This window comes from Pinus tabuliformis, chromosome 3_2, assembly GCF_031772625.1.
Source record: "Pinus tabuliformis cultivar Carrire ecotype Pingquan chromosome 3_2, CPIR1, whole genome shotgun sequence".
Classification (NCBI taxonomy): Eukaryota; Viridiplantae; Streptophyta; class Pinopsida; order Pinales; family Pinaceae; genus Pinus; species Pinus tabuliformis.
The window spans coordinates 81555407-81567914 of record NC_142302.1 but is presented as its reverse complement, the minus strand read 5'-3'; the positions used below and the strand labels follow the sequence as shown (position 1 = coordinate 81567914).

The 12508-nt window shown below is 32.9% G+C and overlaps 1 pseudogene; it reads left to right on the top strand.

Annotated features, from left to right (window-relative positions):
• The first annotated feature begins 594 nt into the window (after positions 1–594).
• On the top strand, positions 595–11390 carry LOC149179949 (uncharacterized; annotated as a pseudogene).
• Positions 11391–12508: the final 1118 nt, after the last annotated feature.

The following is a 12508-nucleotide window of genomic DNA, read 5'->3' as shown; positions in this document are numbered from 1 at the left end:
AGAAGAGATGAAATGACAACTGATTGCAAGGCATATGTCATCATATCTAGAAGCTCTGCAAGATTTCACTCTTTTTGTCCTTGCCACTTTAGCCTCCCCTACTTTCTTGAAAGAATGGATTTTAGTATCAAAATAAATTCCCTTTTTCACTACTTGAAAAGCCCAAAATTTGAAGAAAATACTGTTGGAAGTAGCTTGCACATAGTATAGTAGGTGAGCATATTCCATTATAAGGAAACCCCAAATTTGGATATTTGTAGTGCGTTTCTTTTTGAGTGGTTAAGGATGCTTCTCAGCACCAAACATTTGAATGAAGGGCCATCAATTGAGTGATTGTTGGAAACTTTGAAATTGAAATTATGGAGCCATCATTGCAAACAATTTCCTTGAATTGGACTAAGTTATGAAACGTCGTTACCCACAGGCTCAATTTGTTGATTGTCAGGTTTACTCTCCTGCAAAACCATGGTGGGTGGATATTTTATAAGAACTTGCTTGTGCATAGAAAATACCATGGCCATAAATATAGCTATGCTTGCAAAATACCCTATAGCCTGAACTTGCAATATAGGCTTGTGAGATAAAGAAGAAGCTATGGAGAACAAGATTATTTTTTGGAGTGTATGCTTGGTGTTTTCATGCGGTTTGCAACAGATGAACAGAGCCCAAGATCTTACTCAAGAGGCTCAAATTTTAGAGCTGTTGAAGAGTAGCTTGAAAGATCCTCAGAATTCCATGAAAAACTGGGAAGACTCCATTGCTGCACCTTGCAATTGGGATGGAATTACATGCGACAATTCTATAGGTATGGTCACTCAAATCATACTTGAAACCAAATTTCTGAATGGTCCTTTTCCATCCAATATATGTGGTTTGAGCAACTTGAAGAAACTTCAATTGGGTGTTAATTACCTTGAAGGGAATCTGCCATCGACCCTTATGAATTGCAGCAAGCTTGAATACTTGAATCTTACCAACAATTCTTTGTCCGGTACTTTACCAGATTTCTCTCCATTGAAATCCCTGCAAATTCTAGATTTGACAATCAACAACTTCACAGGTCCATTCCCTGCTTCTGTTGGAAATTTACCAGAGTTGACCTCTCTGAGCCTGGCAAACAATCCATTCAATCCAGGAAATATACCTGAAGAACTCATGAATTTGAAAAAGCTCAATCTGCTTTACCTGGCTTCCTGCAATTTGGAAGGAGAAATTCCGAGTTTTATTTTAAATTTTACAGATCTGGGCCTGCTGGATCTCTCTACCAATAACTATTATAGATGAAGCAAAATACATAAGTTGACACATACTGCTCCACCACTGACATCGACTCTTTGACACTCCACATCCACAACTGATTGCCACCCACTTTCATTTGGCTTTTAATCTCACTGTGTCCATGAATTTCATATGCATAATTCTAGAACTTCCTTCTTCATCTATAAAGTTGTATTTTCCCAAGCCTTAGAATATAAGCCAAGGCAAGGCATTCCATGAATAATAGACATCTGTGGTTTTTCTATTCTCCATTCTTGTGTTGTGTGTTCTCCATTCTTATCTTGTATTCTCCATTTGTGCTGTAATCTCTATTTACATCTTTGTTGTCTTCTTGATTAGTGTTTTTCCACTCTGAACTCTAACAATTGGTATCAAAGCTTGGGTTCTCTCCTTTCTAGGTGCCTACAAAATTACCACTCTGCCTCTCAGCCATTGTAATCATCTTCACAAAAGTTCTGGTCTTGTGGATGATGTGGCCACGATAAATGAAAGAGCGCATGAGAGAATGAACGATGCACTTCGTTGTCTAGGTGTGAATCCCTTTGAATGACCCTCACAGGTAGCACTACCCAGAAATTTGTTGTTGTTCCATAGGATCACATTCTGGCCTAAGAAAAGATAGAAGACCAGTGTCAGAAGTGGTGACAAGAAGCTCAGTGTAGGGAAGCAGTGGTCGGTGCTCAATAAGGGTCCTAATGACGGTGAGGAAGTTGAGTCCCGTAAGTGTCGAGAGTGACTGTGATTCATCTTCATTTGTTGTTGTTGACATCAAGGCTTAGAAATGTGAATGTGAGTCCTATGCTGAATATTTAATTTGTGGACATGAGTGTTGGAGTGCCTTTTTTGAAGAGTCCAAGATGTAATCCTTCTTTATTTTTGTTATTATGGTGAAACATATATATATTTATATATGTTATAATTACGTTAAGTGTGGTCTTTTTTTAATTAATTAAAAGAAAGAAAAAAGAGAGAGAGGAAAGGTGTTATATGTGAAAAGTCATAATTTGATAAATTTTTAAAAGGAGATTACTTTTTGTCTTTTCAACTTAAAAGTTGGTAAAGTTGTAATATTTAAAAATTTACTTAAGAAAGTGGCATCTTGATTTTTGGGGCTTGAATTTATTAAGAATGGAGACAACAATTATTGATATGGAGAAGTTGAGCGGGCTTAATTTTTCCCTATGGAAATCACAGATGGACGATATACTGATTTTAAAGGATCAGTATTTTCCGATTGAGGGCACAACAAAAAAACCCTCATCAATGATCAATGAAGAGTGGAATAAGCTAGATAGAAAGGCGATTGCAACAATATTCCAATATCTAACAAAGAATGTGTATTTTGATGTGTTTGAAGAAAATATGGCAGCAAGATTATGGAAGAAGCTCCATGATCTATATGAGAAGAACACAACATCAAAAAAGTGTTCTTGATGAAGAAACTTTATAATCTCAAGATGAAAGAGGGTGCTTCAGTCGCTGAGTACTTGAATGAATTTAATATTATTACTAGTCAGCTTGTCTCTGTTAAAATCATTCTAGATGATGAAATTAAAGATATCTTGTTAATGTGTTATATGTCAGACAACTGGGAAAACTTAATTGTGGCTATGAGAACTTCAACACCTGTAGGAACCATGAATTTTGATAATCTCAGCAACAATTAAATGAATGAGGAGTTACGATGCAAGTCAATTGCAAGAAACTAGGGAGGAGAAGCTCTAACTCTAGCCGATTGTGGTAGGAGAATTGATCGAGGCCGACAAGGGCGATCAATATTGAGAGGTCGATCAAAATCAAGGAGGGGCAGGATCATCTTCTTTCATTGTGGAAAAATCGGGCACATGAACAAATAATTTCAAGTATGAAAGAAAGGATAAAAGGATCAGAGACTTGCCAGTATAAATCACAAGTCATCCAACACAAATGAAGGTGAGACTACTTTTGTAGTCATAGATGGTGATGTGTTATTTACTATTTCAATAGAGGATGCATGTTTATATACATCTGGCAATAGATTTTATTGGATCCTTGACTCTAGGGCATCTTACCATGTAACCCCATGTAAAGATAGTTTTGTTGCATATAATCCTGGTGATTATGGTAGAGTGCATTTGGGGAATAATCACTTTTGTAGTTTTTTTGGAGTGGGAGATATCCAGATCAAGATAAAGGATGCATAAGATATATTTTTGAAATAGGTTAAACAAGTACCATAAATGCACATGAGTTTTATCTCTATATGATGATTAAATGATGAAGGCTATTCCACAAGTTTTGGAAAAGGAGGCTAGAAAATTAGCAAAGGAGAATTGGTCGTGACCACAAGACCCAAGACAGGAACATTATATACATTGAAGGAAATGATAGGAAAATCATATTTGGTCATTGTCACAAAAGAAGGAAATTCAACAGATCTGTGGCATAAGTGCTTGGGTCACATGAGTGAGAAGGGATTAAAAATCCTTGTTGGTAAAAATTTATTGCCAAGTTTGAAATCCTACAATCTTGATCTTTGTGAGCATTACAGATATGGTAGACAAAGAAGGGTTTAAGTCCTTAGAGGTGGCCATGAAAGAAAGAAAAGTTTGTTAGAATTGATACACTCATATGTCTTTGGTCCTGTTAACATCAAGTCATTAGGAGGAGCATCATATTTTGTAAAATTTATAGATGATGCATCCAATAAGGTTTGGGCCTACCCTATGAAAACTTATAGATGATGCATCCAGTAAGGTTTGGAGAAGCATTTTTGGATAGAAGCATTCAGGACAACTTGATACCTTATAAATAGATCTCCAACTACAACCTTGGATGGAGGCATTCTTGAGACGTTTTGATTGGTAATAAGTTGAATTATTCTCATTTGAAAATCTTTGGATGGAAGATTTTGTACATATTCCCAAAGAAAATAGAACTAAGCTAGATGATAAATTTATGAAATTCATTTTTCTGGGATATGCGGATGAAGAATTTGGTTATCATCTATGGGATCTAGTCAAACATAAAATTATTAGAAGCAGGGATGCTAAATTTAATGAGTCAGAAATGTTTAAGAGGTTTGTAGGTGAGGTGGAAGTCAAGAAAGTTGTTGATAGGTTTGAAGAGAAACATGAAGACATCCCACCAATGCAAGAAAATGGACAACAAATTTAGGAGCAAGAAGGACAACAAGTGGAAAATGATGAACACCAAGAAGGAAGAATCTTGCAGGAACCTTTACAGGAGATACAACCTGATAATCCAGCACCATAGTTGGTTCATAGATATTCTAGGCCTCATAAGACTTCAAAAAGGTATCCTCCTTCAAACTATATCCTATTGACTGATGAAGGTGACCCTAATTGTTTTTAAGAGGCTTGTAATGTTGGGCATAGTAAAGAATACAAGAAAGCAATGGAATAAGAAATGAACTCTTTGCTAGAAATAAAACTTGGGAGTTGGTAAAACTCCCAAAATATAGAAAGGCTCTACAAAACAAATGGGTTTACAGGATTAAGCATGAAGGTGTCGAAAAGAAGGAGAGGTATAAAGCAAGGCTCATGGTGAAAGGATTTTCCCAAAAGGAAGGTATTGACTTCATTGATATTTTCTCACATGTTGTTAAAATGTCATTTGTTAGAGTCATTCTTGTTCTTGTTGCTGATTTAGACTTAGAATGTGAACAGTTAGATGTAAAAACTTCTTTCCTTTACGGTGAATTAGAGTAAGAAATTTATATGTAGCAGCCACAGGCTTCATAGAAAAAGGAAAATAAGACCTAGTTTGAAGGTTGAAGAAGAGTCTCTATGGGTTGAAATAGGCATTTTGACAATGGTACAAGAAATTTGATTCATCCATGTTGGAACATGGTTTTCACAGGTTGGAAGCTGACCATTATGTCTATATTAAGAGTTATGATCAAGGAAAACATATCGTATTATTGTTATATGTGGATGGCATGCTGATTGTTGGGCATGATAAGAATATGATCAATAGGTTGAAGAAATATTTTGGAAGTAAATTTGGAATGAAGGATTTAGGTCCAAAACAACACATATTGTGCATGAGGATCATGCGTGATAAGAAAAAAAAAGGTTGTGGTTGTCACAAGAAAAATATATCAAGAAGGTGCTTGATAGGTTTAATATGAACAATGCCAAGTCAGTTAGTACACCCCTTGCATCTCACTTCAAGCTAAGTACTGAGTTATGTCCTAGTGATGACAAGGAGAAGGAAGAAATGAGTAAGATTCCTTATGCTTCAAAAAATGGAAAATTGATGTATGCCATGGTATAACAATGTAAACTTTGAAACGGGAACTATAAACTCAAACAGGAACCCTGGCAACAAAACCCCGTAAAAACATCAAAAACAATGCTAAAAATGAAAAGTGTTGATGCTGGAATAACACCATTTTTCTTCTAGAGTAAATTTTCAACATGTTTTAAAAATGGTGGTGAAAACCAATTTTTTGAACAAAAATTGTCCAAAAAACACCCTCAAAACGAAAAGTGTTGATGTTCGAATAACACTTTTTTTTTAATGGTAATTTTTGTGCAAAAAACACCCTCAAAATGAAAAGTGTTGACCCTGGAATAACACTCTTTTTAAAGGGTAAAATTTTAACATTTCGAAATAATGGCATAAAAGATTTTATCCTTACTCCAAAAAAACATTAAAATTTCAAAAGAATAATGAAAAAAAAAAAAATTTAAACAATGAAAAAACACAAAACAAAAGAAGGTTAAACAAAATAACAAAACATAAATTAAAATATATACTAAAAACAAAACATAAAATAAAATAAAAGAATAAAAAATCCAATATATATATAAAAAAAAACCCTGAAATAAAATCAATCATATAAATATTAAAAAAAACAAAATAAACTAAAAAAAAAACTTAAAAATTATAAACAAATAAATAGTAAGCAAAATATATTTAAAAAAAATGGAAAAAGAAAATTATCTTGTAAACCATAAAAAAATTTGGCAAAGAAAAGAACAAAACAAAAATATAGAAAAGAAAAGAAAATAAAATTAAAATAAACTATAAAATTAAGTAAGTAAAAAAAAAAAAACATTAACAAAAAACCAAAAAAAAAAAAAAATTAAAAATAAACTAGATTTAAAAAAAATAGAAAATTAACAAAAAAAAATTAAAAACTACTAAAATTAAGATTAAAAACATTAAAAAAAAACCTAAAAAACAAAAATATACTCAAATTAAAAAAAAAATGAAATATGTATATGTATTTTCAAAAAAAAAAAAAAACATTTAAAATTTTTATTAAAAAGAAAATAGTTTCAAAAATTAAAAAAAAAAATGATTTTTTATTTAAAACAAAATAAATAAATTATTAACCCTATTTTTTAAAATAAAATTTTAAATTTTTTTTTAAACAAATTTTAAATTATTATTATTATTATTATTATTATTATTATTTTAATTTGAGTCTCCTAGCCGCCTGTGGTGGTGCAGCCCTGGGTAGAGGAGGTTGACCCTTTTGCCCAAGGTCACACCACCACAGGTGGCCGGGCGGTGGTGTGGCGATTCCGGGAATCGCCTCGCCGCTGCCCATGGTGGTGCGGCCCTGGGCGGAGGAGGTTGCATGTAGCTCCTTCGCCCAGGGTCGCACCATCATGAGCGACTGGGCGACGGTGAGGTGGCTGTCTGTGGTGGCGTGACCCTAGGCGGAGGGGCTACATGCAGCCTCCTCTGCCAAGGGCCGCACCACCACGGGCGGCCGGGCGATGGCGGGGCAATTCCTGGAATTGCCCCCTCACCGCCTGGCTGCCCGTGGTGGCGCGGCCTTGGGCGGAGTGCGTAGAATCAATTATATATATATATATAATAATTTTTTTTTGTTTATTATTTTTTTTAAAGTTTATTAAAAAAAGTGTATAAATTAAATATAGTTTAATTTTTATTTTTTTTCTTCTTTTAAATATATATATATTTTCTTTTTTAAGTTTTAAGTGTTTAAATTAAAAATGTTTTATTTTTGTTTTTTTTTTCTTCTTTTAAATATATATATTTTTTCTTTTTTAAGTTTTAAGTGTTTAAATTAAAAATGTTTTATTTAAAAAAACAAAAATGAAATGTTTGTTATTTAAAAATAAAATAAAAATAAGCGTGTATATATATATATATATATATATATATATATATATTATTTTATTTTAATTAAAAAACATTTATTTATTAAAAAAAGTTAAATGTTTTTTCTTTTAAATCAAACATATATATGTATTTTGTTTTTATTATTATAATTTTTTCTGCTTTCAAATAAAAAAATATAGGGCTTAATAAAAAATAAAAAAGTTTTGATTTGTTTGTTTGTTTGTTTTTTTTGTTTTTTTTAATCAAAAATACTTATTTCTTTTTAAACTTTGTTTGTTTGTTTGTTTGTTGTTGTTGTTTTGTTTTTGTTGTTTTTTTTTTTGTTTTTTTTAATTTGAATATATATATATTAAATTTTCATTTTTTTTGGATTTTTTTTGAGTTTATTTTTGTTATTTTTTAAATGTTTTAAATCTTAATTTTAATAGTTTTTTTTGGTTAATTTTCTAATTTTTTTTTTAATCTATTTTCTATTTTTTCCTAGTTTTTGTTTTTGTTTTTGTTTTTTTTTATTTACTTAATTTTATTTTATTTTTTTTAACATTTTGTTTTTTTTTTTCAAATTCTTTTATGGTTTATGTGATACGTTTTTTTTTTTTTAATGTTTTTTTTGTTCTCTTTTTATATATATATTTATATATATTTTTTTAAGTAATCAACATTTAAAAAAAGAAAAATAAAACAACTTGAAAATTCGTTAAGTAATCATGATTTCAAAAAAAATTGACATAATAAATTTTAAAGTGTGAAAAATAAGCCCTCTAAAAAAAAGGTATGCTGCATCAACACGTTTCAAAATCAACATGAAAATCACTAACATTTAAAAACAAATATTTATATTTGATACATAAGAAAATTTAAAGTGTCAAAAATATGCTCCGAAAAAAAAGAAGTGTATTCTGCATCACCACTTTTCAAAATCGGGTCACTTTTTTGCTACCTCTACAAAATAGGTAATCGTATCAGTTATTTAAAGTGCAAAAAACTATGCTCTAAAAAAATGTGTTTTCTGCATTTGTCCCTTTCCAAAATCAGGTCACTTTTTTGCTATCTCTACGAAACATGTAACATTATCAGTTCCCATTTCAAAGTTTACGTTGTTGTATGCAAATGACCATACATTGCATATTCAGTGGGAGTAGTGAGCAGGTTTCTTGCCAATCTAGGAAAACAACATTGGAAAGAAGTAAAATGGATTTTGAGATATCTCAAGGGTACTAGTCATTACTGCTTATGTTTTGGTCATAATGAGATTGTGCTTGACGGATGTACAGATGCAGATATGGTTGGAGATACAGACACAAAAAATTCCACTATAGGTTATTTATATACATTTACAGGAGCAACATTATCTTGGGTGTTAAGGCTACAAATAATAATATCTCTCTCTACAACAAAGGCATAGTACATAACTACAACAAAGGCTTGTAAAGAGATGTTGTGGATGTAGCAATTCGTAGGAGAGATAGGAATAAAGAAGGAAAAGTGTGTGCTATATTTTAATAGTCATAGTGTCATTCACTTGGCGAAAAACCCATAATTTTACTCAAAAACCAAGCACATTGACTTAAGATATCATTGGATCTAGCGTGTGTTGGAGGAAGGGCAATTATCCTTGGAAAATATCCATACTGATAGGAACCCTGCTATATACTCACTAACATTCTACCAAGAAATAAACGTGAGTTATGTAGAGGCATGGTAGGACTTGGTGTGACTTGATTCAAGACTCTTATTTGGCTTCAAGTGGGATAATGTTAAACACGAAGCCAAATATAGAATTTGATGCATGTTGCTCCACCATCAGCGCCGAATCTCTGACACTCCGTCGTCCACAACCGACTGCCACCCACCGTCATTTGACTTTTAACCACACAGTGTCCATGAATTTCACATGAAAAATTCTAGATCTTGCTTCTTCATCTATAAATTTGTATTTTCCTAAGCCTTAGAATCTAAGCCATGGCAAGGCCCTCCATTAATGAAAAAGCTTGTGTTGTGTGTTCTCCATTCTTATCTTGTGTTCTCCATTTGTGGTGTAATCTCTATTTACATCTATGTTGTCTTCTTGATCAGTGTTTTTTCACTTTGAACTCTATCAGTAACCTCCATGGATCTATTCCAAGGGGAATTTCCAAACTCAGTAAACACTACCAACTCAAGCTCTACAACAACAATCTTACTAGAAATATACCTCAAGAGTTGGGAAGTCTTATATTTCTCCAATATTTTGTTGCATTAAAGAACATGCATAATAGAGACATTGTAGAGGACGTTGGAATTTTAAGAAACCTCGTTTCCTTTAAGCTCTACATGAACCAATTGTCAGGTCAAATTCCTGAAAGCTTTGGGGAATTCCTAGATCTTATAAGTTTTTCACTGTATCAGAATAATTTCACAAGCCAAATACCACAAAAGCTTGGAAGTCTATCCAAATTTAACATGCTCGATATTTCTCAGAACTAGTTTAGTGGCACGATACAAAAAGATACATGCAAAGGAGGAAATCTACAAAAGTTTATGGTTCTCGATAATTTTTTTACAGGAGAGTTGCCTGAAACTTATGGAGATTGCAAAACTCTGGTTCGCTTTAGAGTTAAAAACAACAATCTGAGTGGTCCAGTGCCCAAAGGAATTTGGGGACTGCCAAATGTTAAAATTATTGATTTAAGCTTCAATAATTTTGTTGGTGAAATTGGTTCCGAGATCGCAAATGTGAAGGAATTATCAGAGTTGTATATTCAGAATAATCAATTCTCTAGGTTTTTGGTACCAGAGATCGGCATGGCAAAGCTATTGGTCAAACTTGAAGCAAACAATAATCAATTTACAGGTCTAATACCCAAGGAAATTGGCAACTTGAGGCAGTTGAATAATCTGTATTTGCAGAACAACATGTTTGAGGGATCCATACCAGATGAAGTTGGTTCTTGTACTTCTTTGGTTGTTGTTAATCTTGCAGAAAATTATTTGCAAGGATCAATTCCAGAGTCACTGGGATCTATTGTTGATCTGAACTCCTTAAATATTTCAAACAACAAACTATCTGGTTCAATTCCAAGCAGTCTTGGTGCACTAAAGCTCAGTTTTCTTGATCTTTCCAATAATGAGTTAATTGGGGCTGTTCCAGATTCACTCATTAATGAGGTAAACATACATAGCTTTTCGGGAAATCCAGGGCTTTGTGCTAACAGCTCTGGAAATAATAATGATAATAATGACAATATACTTGAGGCTTGCTCTGATTCTCATAATGGGAAAGAAGCCAGACAAATGGGAATTATCTCTGGGCTCATTGTTGGCATAACAATGTTATTACTTGTGATTGGATTGATACATTTTCAGCGAAGATATCATCAAAATCAACTTGCCTTGATGGATGAAAGGGATAATTCTTCTTGGACCTTTAAATCTTTTCAGAATTTAAGCTTCTCTGAGGAAGAGATTTGCAAAGCTCTATTAGATGAAGATAATGTCATAGGAAGTGGTGGATCAAGCAAGGTGTATTGTGTCATGTTGCAGAACAATGAAACTGTAGCAGTAAAGTGAATATGGACAATGAACATCAACAAAAATAAGCAAAATGGATTAGATAGATTGATAAAGGCAGAAGTGGATATTTTGGGAACAATTCGGCATAAAAATATAGTGAAGCTTTATTGTTATTTGTCAAATGGTAATTCAAATCTATTGGTCTATGAATACATGCCAAACAAAAACTTATTTGATGTCTGGCAAAAGATAATGAGAAGGAATTAAAGAGAAGATTGCATAGGGGGAGCTCATGGATTACCATATCTTCATCATGATTTCTTACCTGCAATTATTCACAGAGATGTAAAATCTTCCAATATTTTGTTGGATAAATTTTATGAGGCAAAGATCGTTGATTTTGGGATTGCAAAAATTCTTCAAACTTATGGAGGAAATGATTCTACAATAGCTTTTACACCCATGGCTACATTTCTCCTGGTATGATCAACTTAGTATTATATGATCCATATTAACATGGATTTGATCTTGAGTTTGGTGATGCGATGACCTTTGAATTTCTCCTAATGAAAACAATCATATTAACAAGAGATCATCTGGTTCAAATAAGGAACATCTTAAAATAAATTGTTTGTTCTTGATTTTATTGCTAAATATATTTAGCATATCACAATTGTGAAGTGGGTATTGTAGTGTGTAGAGGAAATTTAGTGCTGAGGTTAACTTGTGTTCTACACATGAAAATGATTCAATGATCATGAGCGATATTTATTATGATTTTCTCTTTAAAAATATGATTTTGTATGAGGTTTGATACACATTTTCTATTAGTTGTAGGAGACTGGGTATTTTGTTGAATAGTTTTACTTCTAGGGTAAATACACTTCATAGATTCCAGAATTTTGATCAAAGTACGCTATGTGCCCTTTTTTTCTCAATTTGCACTATTGAATAGAATTATTTAGAAACAAAGAATTAACGCTAATGTCCAGATGGCTTTCATGAGCACTTGAAGATGCATTGAATGGGATGATGCATTGAAGGGGATGATGCAATATTGCTTTCCTAATCTTGGGTTTCAGTCTCAGCAGAACCACTGTGCCTTCTCCAACTTGCTCTTGCTCTGTTGCTTCCACTTCTCCCACAATAGGCTTTGCAACTCCTGCCACTACATCATGAGTCCTTACTTTGTCTCCTGCTACATAGTGCATTGAACACTACCCCATGTCCTCACACTCTTGCAAAACAAGAGATAATTCTTACACCTTGACAGACCAGTAAATGCATTGAAATGAATTTTACCCAAGATGATGGGCTACTCAATCATTGAAGATGGTGTTGATGGTGGGGATTATGTTTTGGGGAAATTATTCAAAGTGTTATAGTGACCAGCTGCTTCCACTACAACATCTACTATAGTTGTGGTTGTATTTAGAGTAGTCATTTATAATATAATGAGAACTTGTACAAAACAAATCTAAGGGTAGAGGTATGTCATACAACTTTGTAATTCACTTCGCAAACACCCCCTAAGATGTAATTAGATGAGACCAGCTATGGTTGAAACTAATCGGGGAGAGAAAAAACTTGAAACCAGTTAATGGAAGAAACAATACCGAGTTACAAAACTAAC